This window comes from Bombus huntii, chromosome 13 (assembly GCF_024542735.1).
Source record: "Bombus huntii isolate Logan2020A chromosome 13, iyBomHunt1.1, whole genome shotgun sequence".
NCBI lineage: Eukaryota > Metazoa > Arthropoda > Insecta > Hymenoptera > Apidae > Bombus > Bombus huntii.
The window spans coordinates 1,009,106-1,023,857 of NC_066250.1; positions in this window are offsets into that span (position 1 = coordinate 1,009,106).

Consider the following 14,752-nt stretch of genomic DNA (forward strand, 5'->3'; position numbering starts at 1 on the left):
TCTCTACCTGCGGGAAATAAAGGAGCAATGATTTTCGGATCGATTCCCGGAGACGCGACCGCTCGATCCGCGCTGCATGGCAACGATTAGGTACCGGAATGGTACCTAAAACCCGGCGGGGACAAGCGACGCGACGTCGTTGCGATTTTAAAACGGTGACGCTTTGCGGCTCGGAAAGATCGTATTTTTAATAGTACCACGCAGACGAGCGTGCGATCCCACCGTTGGCAATGCGCAGACGCACGTCGTCACCGCTGCGAAATCGCAATCGCATCGCTCTTTTGTATCGAGGTTTGAGGATTTCTCATAGAAATGCGAAATAGTCGTAACGATTGCGTAGCAGATTCTTCTATGCAACCGATGATTTCTAACGGACGTATACTCGAACGAGAGATATTTCCAATGAAGATTTCGCATTTTTACGTGATTCCAATTTACGGAATTTTGATGTTGCTGATCGTGCAACACAATGGCAGCGAAAGATCGACGGAAGTAAAAAATTCGTAAGATGGAGATTGGTCCACCGAATGCGTTGGTGGTATTGCATCATTAGATATACGAACACGCCAAATTATATCGGTGATGTGGTGCGATTCGACGAGTTTAGCTGTGATGCAAGCGATCGACGCGCCGTCGATTTCGCAGTAGTAACGCTGTATGATTCGACAGGCACATGGGTATTTTCCACGAAGAACGTTAAGAAGAGGTTGCTCGAAGGTACTCGAAGGTGCATCTTGAAAGAATCGCGCTTTACCGAGATACGCAGTTTTGCTTGGAATCGTGCTTAGAAAGTTACCTCGAACAAGTAGTGATAGTAAATGATTACTTGTACAGTCTCCGAGATGAGTCTCGAAGCAATCGAGAAACTTACTAGTATGGGATTAATGAAGCACACGGTGCTATCTCCTTGGACAAGATTCGATCTCGTTGATCCATGAAAATCGTAATTTTGCCTGTAGACTGAATACGAAGATGGTCGAAGAATTAAACGAAGGGAAATGAACGTAAAGATGTGTCGACTTTCGAACGAACAAGACAGAAACACCACTATCCTCGACGTGCTATTCTTAGAACGCTAACAGCTTTTTGCACGAAAGATTGACACGTAGAAACGCGAATCCTTTTGCGTGAAAACTTGAGAAAGAAGTACTATGTTTCTGAACGTTTCATCCCGTAGAAACTGGTCTTAAAACTTACGAATCGTATAATCAAATCAATCCTGTTGTACAAACTGCGGTTTCCAAATAGCTTTATCGCTAGAAACGGCGAGACTGTCAGCGATGCGGGCTGTCCATCGGGTCCTTCGCTCTTCGACGTCTGCTGTCCGACTAGTTACAGAGGAGTGGAAGAAGGGGTGTTCGGAAGTAACGAAGCAAGTTAAAAACGAACGCAACGCCGGAGGAAGCTTATTGCTCGGCGAGTCGTCGAAAAGAGAGGTCCCGCGGAGTGGAGAGGCAGCAATAAAAAAGGCCCCCGGGGTCTGATCGCGGGGTCCGCCGCGGCCATTGTGCAGGAGCCACGTCCGGTGCTACTGGTAGCACAAGGTAAGCACACGGCGCACGCTCGAATAAAGTGGCGTGTCCGAATGAGTAATAAGCGTGGCTGGGCGTATCCCGGTTGGTTAGGCTGCCTAACGGCGGTGGGGCCTAATCGGAGCTGCGTGTTACGCACGAATCTGCTCTACCCGCTTTTTGCTTTCCGCCTCTCCGTTTCGTTTCAGGCGAACCGCCAGATCGGAGCACGCATCCGTGATTCGTCTATTCGAGATTGCGTGTAGGCGAAGAATTCCAATTATTCTCACAAAAATGTCGCCCTTAGCTCAGATATGCCTCGACGTTTCTCTCTTACGATATCTCTGAATATTTCTCTGCCATTTGGAGTTTGAATCAAACGTATTTTACGCCCGGCTTATCGCCAATTCGTAACATCGCTGATTCATGGGTATGACGTGAAATTTACGCGATTCTGAATCGAAAAGGGGAAAGTTTATTCTTGGAATTTACTATTATTTACGCCACCTATTTTTGGTTTGACATCGGTGTTATATAGCAAGGGGTTGATCGTCGGTTCACCGGCTATAAATGCAATTGCGTTATACTTTAGTATATTTTAAACGAATTTTGAAGTTCGATTGAAAATAATGGAGTAGAATGGCAGTCTCGATCGAAGAGGATCTCGTTAAGTAGAATAGTCCCATCGATAGTTCGTTCTCGATTTTTCTGTATAGTCTACCTCGTTCGTCCTTTTCTATCGTCGCTGCTAGATTATCATTCTGAAATTCTACGGTATTCACCTTAACTTCTAACATTCGGAGCAACACAAATTTTTCTTGCACTAGCGGGTTCTTTTAACGTTGATCTTCCGAATTGAAACAATTATACCGATTTTCTTTTTTCTACCTTCCTTCCGAATTCTTCCAATATCTATCGTAAAACGAAGATTCTTATTTTGAAATCTCTAGAAATTTCTATCACGTTACTCGATATTAATTTTACCAGAAGCAATCATCAGGCACAATGTCGAAGCTCGTGTCAATAGTCAAGTTCGTCCATACGCCTGTCGTAATCAAGAGGTCAAAGCTAATGTATGATAATGTATGATAATAGGATGTATATGGAAGCCCGCAGTTATGATCGCGTAGTACGTCGGAGGTATCTGCGAATGAACATACCCACGCAAATTATGTAGCCATATAGAGGTGAATTTTACGTTATCGACAGACGATCTTCGTTTACCTTGAGAAATACGTAAGAAAAGTGAGCGAAATGCCATTTATTCTTATTCCGTCCGATCTTGCACGTTTTTTCCACTGGCTGTTTCTCTAAATTGGAAAATATCAAGCGTGTACGCTCGAAGGTTAAGAATACCGGTATAGCTTTCATGGACGGGGTCCTTCGCGCGGTCACGACACTGTCATCGTAAAATACGATTTCGATTCATCGTAAGGAATAATGGAGTTGTTTAGGGGGCTGTGAGGAGAATAAAATCATAGCGTTAAACCGGGCAACTGAGATTTCTTAATCCTGTTAGACACGCGTGCTGCAATTCGATCAGGCTGTCGCGTTCTAAGAACACCGATGCTAACGCGTGTTTCACTCGTGAACACGGGCACGTCCCACGAAAGTTAAAGCGTACTTGTCATCCGCCGAAAGTTATCGTTTCGGATCGGTCGTGGAAACGTGGTCGTGATTCGCATGGATATGCGACTGCTTCTTTTCGGCGGGAAAATTACGCTTCTTAGGTAGCCACGAGTCTATCGCGGAGATTTCAAAGTATGCAGTGTTAGATCGTATGGAATGGCCGACTTTTCCACTAAATACTACGCTGTTTAGAAACAATGCCACCGTTTAACCATGCTCTCTCACGATCCAATCTCTCGCCATCGTCTCACAGTCAGAGACTATTCTGAGAACTCGTTCAAATCCTATTCGTCCTACATCTATCTCGGAAGACAGTCGTTTCAATCGACTCTGATAACCATAATCGCTGCTTAACCCCTCTTAATACCGGCACAAACCCTGCAAGTATTTCCCATTGACCGACAGAAGCACCCAATCCGCTTAAAACTCCAATTAGGTCAAGCTGCGCTAATGGCGCGGAATTTTTCACGTCGCTTTCGTAATGAGTCATTGACCTTACAAGAGCAACTGGATTGTCAATCGCAGCTGCGATATTCCAGTTACGAAGATTCATACCGATTAACCCCTCGTCCAAGGGTCAACGTTAAATATTCCACCCCCAAGGAACTGGCAACGTGCTGGAGGGTTGTCCTCGGCTCTGGTGATCTCATTCCTCCGACAGAAGCGTTCTTTCGGAAGGGAAAGGGATTGCCTCGCGACTGTCGACGAAGACAAGAGGTTCCCGCGTTTACGCTCGGTCCCTCGCGAGCAAAAGGACGGAGGGCACGGATGAAGAGGCAGCCAATCAAAGAGAGGACGGAGTGGAGCCAACCAAGAAGCTCGCCTCGACGTGCGTGCACCCGTTCTCGTATGTATAGAGGAATAAAGAAGGGAGCAGTAGCCTTCGTTCGTTCGTCGGTAGCCAACCAAAGAGAAGCTGCTACTGTGCACCGCCCTACCGCCGACTACCGGTTTTCGGCCAGTCGCTACCGAACCTCCAGAGAAATCCACCAAGCGGAACCACACCCTCCTCCTCTGGATCGACGTGGTACCCTGGTACTGGAAAGTAGCGCGGGCTCAACGTGCAAGGGCTTGTTCGTCTTGGAAGGGCGATTCCTTATTACAGTTCTTCCCTGGCATCCAATAGGAAGGGAAATGCCAAGACGATCGATGGCGAAGCTTTTGGGACGTTGGATCGATCGAAGGGTCGACCCTTTTGCGGTCAACCGGATCGTACTCAGCGACTTAGCTTTGAAAGTTGTTGGCTCGTTATCGAGTTAGTTGGATATAGTTTGATCAAGGGGTTGAGAATGTTTGCGAGGGTGAACGATCGAAAGAATGCGAGATGTGAATGTCAGGATTCCTACCGTTGATAGAAATTTTCGATAAAAACTTTGAGAGAAAGGGTTGATTACGAGATTTCCATCGATGAAGGATCGAGAAATTAAGTATTTGGAAAATGTCAAGGGTATATACTGGATTAAGACTATCGTCCGGATATTATAATTCGTTCAATCAGAGTACGCGGGACAACGAATTCGAACCTGAGCCACTAGTGGTTACGTTTCGAATCAATCACGTTTCTCCAAACATAAAAAAAAAGCTATTACACCAATGGCACTGGTTTGAGAGCGTTCGACGAATAAAAGATTCGGTACCGCGTAGCCTGGTAGCCAATCAAAATGAACCAGCTACCGTGTACCGCCCTGTGGCACGCTACCGGTTTTGGGCCAGTCACTACGAAGACTCGAGAGACATCAACGAATGTGGACCACACCTTTTCCCGCCCGCGCGTTTCCAAGTGCAATGAAGCGCGAACCAACAGTCACGAATATTAATTCGATAAGAATGAAAATCGAAACAAATTATACGAGAAAGGGAATTACGGATAGTTAAAAATATTCCAATTTTAGGGCCTGTAGGATAAAAGATATTCTGTAAAAAGACCAAACAGTATCAAACTATTACGGTAAATAATGTAAACAACGAAGATGGAAAGGTGTCATCGGTGAATTTTCATCGTATCGCGCGAGAGCAAACTGTCACGAGCAAGAGGAGGCCGTGACTAAGAAAAAAAGTGACGAAAGACGCACTTACCGGTCGAAGTAGAAAGCACACGCTTCGTAGTTCCCTCTGAGGACGCGATGTTTGCCGGACTTCTGGTCAAATAAACGTCCCTTTGAAATTTCTTTGGAACTGGTCAGCGAATATGCGTGCGTTTGTTATCCGCGTAGGGGAACGAGGGAGTGTGAGAAAGAAAGGGAAGAGAATCCTTGAAAACTGGTTGGAGACGTTGAGATTCTCTATTGGATTCTCTATCGAACGTGTGTCGGGATGCTGTCTTCCGGGCTGACAGGTCTGGACCGTTTGGGTGCGCGGCGTCGACTGAAGCTCCGTTTGCCTGCTCGGTTCGCTGGTAGCCCGAATAGGTAGGCACACCAGAAGACGGTAGGATGCCGTGTGTAACCGCCAAAGGTCTCCTTCGTCGTCGTCGTCTCGCTTCTTCTGGTTGGAGGACCGGGAGACACCTCCCTACCGAACCAACTCACCGATGCCCACCAGTTGTGTCGTTTCGTTCGTGTGAGCCTCTCTTGATTCTACCAGAAACGCTTCAGGATCTTCCTTCCTTGAACAACGTTGCCACTACTAGTAGTAGTAGGACTATAAAAGTAGTAGTAGTAGTAGTAGGAGTAGTAGTAGTAGTAGTAGTAGTAGTAGTAGTAGTAGTAGTAGTAGTAATAGTAGTGGTGGTAGTGAAGAGAAACGTAGAAGAGGAGGTAAGGATCGAAGGATCGCGGAGGAGGAACGGGAGCAGAAGAAGGAAAAGGAAGAGAGGGCTAAACGAAGAGGAAGACGCGTTTCTTATCCTCGGAACTTGTCTCTCTTTCCTTCTGGTGTCCTTGTCTGACCAGTCGCCGAATAGCAGCGTGGTTATTCACAAATCCTTCGATGACGCGGCTTCCTGAGCTCCTGGGATAGTGGTCATCCGCCCTCCCCTTGCTCCAACTGTTCCTCAAGTTGCTCCCTCTCTTCCACGATCCCTTCCACCGGGGTCCGATAGGACCGCCCTCGTAACCGTTGAATCAGAGAGCATCCCTCTTCGCCCACGCGATAGACCCTTTTCGAAACGGTCTTCCCACTCTTCGAAGAATACCGGCCAAGAGTTCTTTCGTTTTCGCCCTCTCTCTGCATGCCTGCCCCCCGCGGGGGCGGTAGCTAGGCCAGAGTACAAAGGAGGTAGCGGTGCTGGCCGAGTCACCGCGACTATTACTCATTTACCGATCTCTCTGATTTTCGTCTCCAACCGCGAAAATTTGTTTGCCGTTTCGGCAAAAAGAATCTAGCCTTAGAAGCTAAGCAAATTCGTCTGGAACGCGGCGTGAAACGTCAAAAGGCAGTACGCCGGTGTACGTGTCACAGCTTTGGACCTGTCGCCTTTGTCGTCGAACAGCGGCCAAAACGAGTTCGCGTCGTGTGTCAATCTGCTCGCCCACGCGAAAAAGCGGATCAGCTGGAATCGGTTCCTGGAAGAGGATCCGCGGCAGCGGTGATCTCTTTGTCTCTATCGAGGCCTCTCTCGAGGCCAGAAAGAGTGACGCTGACGAAGGTGTGGGAGGAAGCGGAGGTGGAAGGAGCGTGCAAGAACGAAGAGCGGGGGCTGACGCGATGCCGCGGGGGTTCCCAGGGCACGTGGGAAATGCACAGTAGTCGATGTCAATCCCCCCACCAGCCGGCGGCCAGCGTGGGTCCTGTCGGTCCCCGTCGGACCCCACTACGGCCCACTGCGGACCCGGAGAGCCATCGCCAGCGTACAGGGTACCGCCCAGCGAGATCTCGCGGTATCGCTTCATTGGACGATTCAATGGGCTATCGCCTCCTTCGCGAGCCACCAGGATGATCGAGTGGTGGAAAAATTCCACGGGAAAGGCTGGCGGATCGCGTGGAAGAAGGAGCGACCGAAGAAGACCAGTGAGCGATCGGCAACAAAGAGAACGCCGACGTACCGCTTGGAATCCGATTGTAGCCACCGGGCAGCGTCTCCACGCCGGTCCGGACCGATCTAGCCGAAGATGAAGACGACAACGATGACGGGGAAAAGACGTTTCCAAGGGCTCTGTCCGACCCAACTTCTTCGCCGCGTCTGATCTCTTCGATAGGAATATTTAGGGAAGCAAAATGAAAACCGGCATCCGCGAGCAAAGGATTAGGTTTCTTCGAGATTTCCCTCGCAGATACGCGTGGAAATCGATGACAGCAATTCCGATGCTGACACAGCTAGAAATTTATGGGAATTTATGACAGCCACTGGGCTACAGCCTTAATGAAAAACGGTGACGAAGGCGATCGCTTCGGCCACTGTTGTTCGCGCGATGGTCATTAATTCCGTCGAGACGGATCCCTCGAGAAATTTGAGACATTCGAATCCTATACCGAATTCCTTTGAAGATCGAGCAGGGTATGTTAGAAAATAGATAAAGCGCGGGTGAATTGATTTTTGCCCGTTATCGCCTGTCATTCCAATTGCCAATCTCTTTTCATTTCTCTCATTTGAAAATTTCCTTAAGTTTGCAAGTATTAAATCGCAAATTGCATCGTACGAGTTCTAGGATCGATACGTATCGTCGACATTATATCGTCGATATTGTACAAAGATGCCGAGAACCATGAAATATTGAAAATGTTATCGATTGTCGGAGGGCACTCTTAGATAACAAATTCTGCAATTGTAATCGTTCTCACACAGACTGCTAATTTACGTGGATCTTTGTAAAATTTGTTGTCGAGCAAAATGCCCGATATTGCGAGTCAAGCTGTAGATATATCGTAGGAATATTTCAGCAACAAAATTGAAAAATTCGACTCAACATAGACTAAGAGCAGTCGCAGACAGCTTTCCCGAATAGATCTGTTTCCTTTGCAATTAATCTAACGATTAAATGAATGGTGCTTAAATCGAAAAATTCTCTTCCCAAGCGTATACTTACGAGGAGATGGCGAACGAAGTTGACCGAAATATATCTTGCCATTGCTTGTTAATTAACGACCGTATGAGTTACGAAAAGTTAGCAGAACCGAGATAGAACCGGTCGATAAAACTTTAACAGACCGAAGGGTAAAACGGAACTTGTTAATAAAATCCTGGTCGTAACGAAGGGAAGTAATAAATCTTTTAAATTCCCATAGAACGAAAACACGTTCAGATAAAAGAATGAAACGAGAAGAATGCGTTGGTCGACAAGATTGACAGGCGACAAACCTGTGATAAGGATGTTTACGGAGGACGTATTACCGAAAACTATGCAAACATCGATCACGAAGATAACGTCTTGGGCTTTTGGTTTCCTGTGCCGAGTTCAAAGAAGTATCCGGAGAAACTGAAAAATTGACCCTATATGTAAAATCGATATATATCAAGTAATCTGATTTTTATTTGACCTTTAACCTTTTATTTAACCTGAACTGTCCTGCGATTAATCGCAATCCTGTAAAGAGTTTTAAAAGCTTCGTAAGCTTGATAAGTATCCGCGATCTAACCTCAATATCAGTAACAAAACTTGGCAAAGCTATCGTCTACCTTTAAGATCTTACATTTTTCGACTTAATAAGTTTCTCTCCTTTCGAATCGTGTCGTATCGTATATTCTTCCGCGACAACCGCGAACTAACGTAAAATGGGTTTAATAACACGTTGCAATAAATTAGCCTAGAAACACAAATGTAGTTAGAGAAAGTAAAACATATATTAACAACAAGGAATTTGAAGCAACGCGTTAATGATTTCTGCCAGAGGAAAGCGATACGAATAACGAATAATTTCCATGATCGTCGGACGCTGTTTGTTCGAATCTTTTCGCTTGTTTGCGCAACGGTGATCCCTTGTACATTACGTAATGAGAAATTTAGAAAGACGGCGTACGACTTGTGTGTCATTAGCGGCGGGATGACGCGCGTTACGTAAAGTTAAAATCAACTAGACGACTTAGGCTGGGTTATACATGAACTTTACCTGGTTTCAATGGACAGTGGAATAGGCCGCTGATCGGACCAAGCGTAAGTAGAACGAGCATTCGCGATGTACGGCGTAAAGATATAAGAGGAGACAAATATTTTATCGTATCAGGACCTTCGTATTATCGCTTTCGAAGGAATATTTCTCCTGTTACTAGACTTTTGCGCTTAATTTATGTACATGGTAATCCTCGGTACGATAGACCGAGTAAATCTACTTGCTGCTGCCAAACTAAATGAATCCCGCTTAGTGGTTCGATTTGAACGTCTCTATCTGATTATTCGTGCCATTTATTAACTCCGCTAAAGGCTAATAGAATCGTCGAATGAATAACAATAAATATATTTCATAAATAATTCCAGCTGGAGGTAAATATAAACTTTCTTCGTGTATTAGTTGAATTGCACGATGGTAGACGCATGTCGTAACGACAGTATGGAAGAAAGATACTGAAAACTGACGGTATCTAACACGTAGCGTAGTAAGAAAGTAAGACAGCAGCTAATGTTACCTCTGGAAGCATATTGTCTCGTATTGCATCGCGTTGTCGTAACAATTGTCGACTTGGGACAAAAAGAAACGGAATATCGAGATCGATGAACGTTTCGGAGTAACGCGTATTCGGTAAGCGGGGATAGATCACAGAGAGACCGCCGTGTTGGCGCAGGAAACGGAAACTGGCGGAAACAAAGGCCGGGCAAACAGACGGCATCCCATGGGGAATGTTACCAGGGCAAATAGCGCGCGTCCTCGCTATCGGCCCGGTCCGCGACAAATATTGTCACGTTCTTCTGGCACCAAGGGAAAAAGGTACTACGTGGTACATACCACGGCTCGTTTTCGACCTACGGGTCCCGTAGGCCGATAGATTAGGTCCTAGCCACACGATACCGTGAACGCCATCACCTTCGCCCGTGGGCAGAGATAACGAGGAACGATCGAGACAGGTCCACGTCGAATTAGCAGGTAGGTCCCGAGCTTCAGCATCGACGAGGGTCTGGGGCTGGCTGCTACGCGCCCCAAACCTTTTTTTTTTTTCGGCCCTCCACGGATGTAGATGTTAGTGATAATATATAATCAGAGCGTGCACTTCAGTTTAGCGTATGATTACAGACTAAGCCCAATTAATCTTCCCCGATATTACTCGCTATTGCTTAATGATATCGCTCGCGTCCAAAGTCGAATCGTTCGACAGCCACGTGTGAATTTCTATGCAAAGAGACGAGATCTCGATAGGACTTTCTCCGAGAAGAAGTTTTCGATGCTTTCGAAATCGCTTCGCCCCTGTGAATTTCTTCGAGACTTAAATTGGATCGTATCGAGTCGATGTCCACCCGATGAAACGTCGCTTCTCTTCAGTTTCGATTTCACAGTTCGATGTCGCTCGTTAAGTTTCCATCTATTGCAGAGAGTCTTCGTTGGCTTCGATCTTTCTATATCCGCCTATTCGAAGATCGAACAGTCGAAAGATGATTAAGCAAGGAATTGATATTACGTATCCTAGCAACTGCCTGGCAATGTACTAACAGTGATCGGACGAGTAATTTTTTTAAGTAAAATCCTTCGAAAAGCATCGATCTCGATCGTCGTGAACGAAGAAGGGATCGACCAGCGGAGGATTTTTTAGGCCACCCAGTCCGCGAAGCAGCCCGATATGTCTGAAAACGTTGTCAGACACGACGATAATAAGTGTCTCTCAGAATGGCGGCTACATCAAAGCTCCAGTCGCGTTGTTGGGTCGGCGCGAAGTCGCGAGTCGCAGATACGCAGACGCACCCAATGGCAACGCGTCTGTATGCATACGTCTCTGCTTCGTCTGCCTAATGGTTCTTTCACAATTGGTCGTTTCGCAATCGCGTGAATCCTTTTTACCGCCATGCGATTTCTCGGTGGAAAACTCGCGCGATCCATTTGTACGCGCGTACGCGCCACTCTGCTCGCGATTGATAACGAACAGTGGATGGATTAGGCTCATGGTCGATGCTTTCGTATTCGTATTCTTATTATTTTTTCAAAAGAAACGAGAGAACTTGTGATTATTTATACGAGGCATTCGGAACTATCCGGATGGTGGTACCGGATTTTGGTTCGAAGCAAGCGACATTTTAGTCGTTTTCGAGTTAAAGAGAGAAATTGTTAGTTGAGTCGTAACACTGAAAATTATCATGTTCTTCGGACTCTCGACCACTTTGCGTATCGTACTCGATCTTCGTCTAAGCGATTCGCCATATTCTTCGCAACAGTACACGCACATAACGTAAACTTATTATAAAAGTATAAATTTATGCGTTTGTCAATTTTTGTTATTCCACTATTTTGCGTAAAATCAAATAGCAATTTACGCGAGACGCAACGAGATTCAGAATACGATCTTTTACATGCCAATTTGTACTTTAACTTGTTGCGTAAAAACGAAGACACGTGGTTTTGCAAAGTGTCGAAAATTGGAAATTTCAAATAGTTCAGAGTAAGAAATATAAATCGTCGAAACCTTTACGAGTTCCAGCGCACGCAAAGTGGAAATTTCATCCTAAATCTATTTAGAAATAGATCGGCGAAATAAAGAAGCTCCGTTCATAGAATTCTGTGTTTTACCAATATCAGTAACGTCGTTCTTCCACACACGCGCGCGCGCGCGCACACACACACACACACTCACAGATTATGTACTTTGTATTTTTACTCCACCGTCGGACGTTAACAAAGTACAATTCCATAATTGCGGCACTTTATTGTCCATCGTTATCAGTTGCACTCGTTAACAACTTAGATAAAGAGATTAGTTTCAAAATGCTCGCTGATAATCAAAATAGAACGCAACAGTTGAATCGTGTTGCGTGTTTTATCGAGACTCTATTAAAAGTTCTCAAAAGTAATTTTTACCTCTGCCGTACACACGTTTTCAATTAAACTATATTACTAACGCTAGATAAATGTTAGTTTCTTTATCTTTCAGTTGTAATATCCGCGTAACTCGGACTCGTTGCTCTACTATTTTTCCAGGCTCGAGCTTCTTCGTTCGTATTTTGCGCACGATCTCTATCGATCGTTTAGCCGTTATGCAGAAATCGTCGAATTAAATTATTCCCGAATATCGAAATATCCATCCCAAGACATCGTACGCTGATACGTCTCGCAAACGATAGGGAAATATTTCCGGGGCGTAAAATTTCTCGATCGGTCGCGAAGAACTCGATTTACATCGCTGTGAACGACGCTTAATCGAGAGCCTACGGAAAGGTACCACGAACAGTTCGCTCGCATAATGGGCATAGGGCGAACCCAAGAAGAATCGTGGACCAAAGCCGCACCTTGTGCTGGCCACGTAAGTATGCGACGTGCACACGTTATAATGCTACGGCCGCGAACGTACGAGGGAACTAAGGTTATTGCGACCACCGTGGCGCTCCATAGAGCACCGCTTTCACCTACGATCCTCCTCCACCCTCGTCTCGTTCACCGATTTTATTCCGCAATTCGATCGTTCCGCGAGCCTGTCATCCTTCGTTCGAATTTCGATAACGATAAAGGGGACGCGATGCAGCGATTATTCTTCGCGTTCCATACGTCGTCTCTCTATCGTACGAATAATTCGAATCGATGCTATTCAACGTTTAATTTGTCCATGCCAGTCACATTGTAATACCTATGACCGTAATTGACTGTGAATTGGAACGCGTAGGAGCGTAAAGGCAAGCGTGCGCGTCTTGTGACTTTTCCAACGGAGATTTCACCATGCAAATTTCCCCGAAGCGCTTCGAAGACAGATAAGAAGCCCAGGTGTGTCTTTTGTTTGCCGATCGAAGGAATACTTTTGTCAGGTCGCCAAGATATCGTCCAAGTTTATAACTCGGCTACGCGTCTCTCGACTTTTATTTTCGCTGACCGAAATATTCGTCGAAACACGATCGCTCGTCGATGTATGTTGCATAAATTCTAATTCTTCTTATTAGAAACTAAAATCGATTTACCAAACGACTCGCATCGTTCCAGAGACGATGGCTGTCGTGCGAGAAAAACCAAAGGTTTGACAATGTTGTTTACCTTCGGCGTCCGGCGATGTTTCCCGTTGGCGTGTCACTTTCCCGCAGACGCTAGACGCTGCGTTTGCGTTTCGATATTTGACCGCGCATCGATCTCTCGGCAAACGCGGTTTCTTCGTGACTTGCTCCGCGAGGTAAATCTGGTTTCCGCGAGAACACGACCGCGCGTTCGATGATTCGCCGACCAGCCACGGTACGCGAGTCCTACGTGACATAATGAAACTTGTCGCGTGAGATTCTTCCGCACGCTCTGCGACAGAGCGTTTATTGGATGCTGGAATGCCAGATACTGCGACTTTTACGTTCTTTACGACGCGCAGCGTGAATACCAGCGAATCGCGTGGACATTATGCGCTAGTTCTAACATCGTTTGTTACGTAAAAGCAATTTTACGATTCGTCGTATCGTCGATCAATCTGATATTTGCAAAATTATCCTTACGTTTGCAGCTAAATACGCGTTTCTTCGTCCCCTTCGCAGTTTCAAAAGTATCGCTCGTCGTAATATCGCGGCAACGAGAACGTTAAACGTCGCTTGCCGCGATGACTGCTTTTTTGCTTTTCTCAAAACTTAAAAAACGTCTTGGTTCTCGGAAACGGAGGACGTAGAAAAATTTCTTTCGCGTCAACGAAAATCACTTTGATCTACGTCTGTAAGCGAAACTTGCCGTTCGATGGAAAAATTGCGTTACGCAAGGCCCGAGAACAAAGATACACATTGAGAGAGGCGATCGAGTACTCGCACCCCGTGTAATCTCCATCCCCAGGTTTCAGATGTGGGTTTACGGCGTTTCGGGAACGAGCCGTTCAATCTTCGCCGCGAACCATAAAACGCGCGGCGCGAGACGTGCGGACGGTAGTGTATATTGCCGTGCATTTAGCTCGTCGCGCGCGCCGCTGACAGAAGAGGGATTTGCCTTCGCCGCTTTACCGGATTTACCGAGACACCTCGTGAAACACGCCCATGTTTGACTTCAGCTTTTGAGCGATGCCGAAATTTTCACAGGAACTCACCGCCATGTGTCACGGGGCAAGAAAAAGAAAGCGAGAGAGAGAGAGAGAGAAAGGAAGAGAGAGAGAAAGAGGGGAATCTACAGACCCGGGCAACGATGCAAGACTTATCACGCGCCGTAGAACGACGTGCCGACGCACAGAATAGATTGTTTGTCGATTTTTAGTGACCTCGCGCGCTATAAAGCCGACCGCTCGTAAAACCGAGTTGCGTTTGCCAAGCTTCGTCTCGACGTATGCTTTTTGCTACGCGCGCACGGTCATCGCTATCGAGCGCGGTTTTAACCATTTCTTAATCGAGCTGCATCATTTTTTCCAGCCATTGGTGCTAGAATTATCAGAGTGGTTAGACAGTCTCGTAGAAGTTACGTAGATTTACAACGACGCAGCTTTCGCGATCCAACATGATTTCTCGTGAAACGCACGGATGAAAGTTTCGTTTCCTTCTCGTATACTCTTCGGTTTTTCCTTCGTTTCGAATTTTCACGGTATATTTCTATGCTTTGTTCGTCGTTGATTCTTGCGTCGTCGAGCGACGCGTACGAGTAACGCGAAGACGTAGATATTCCCG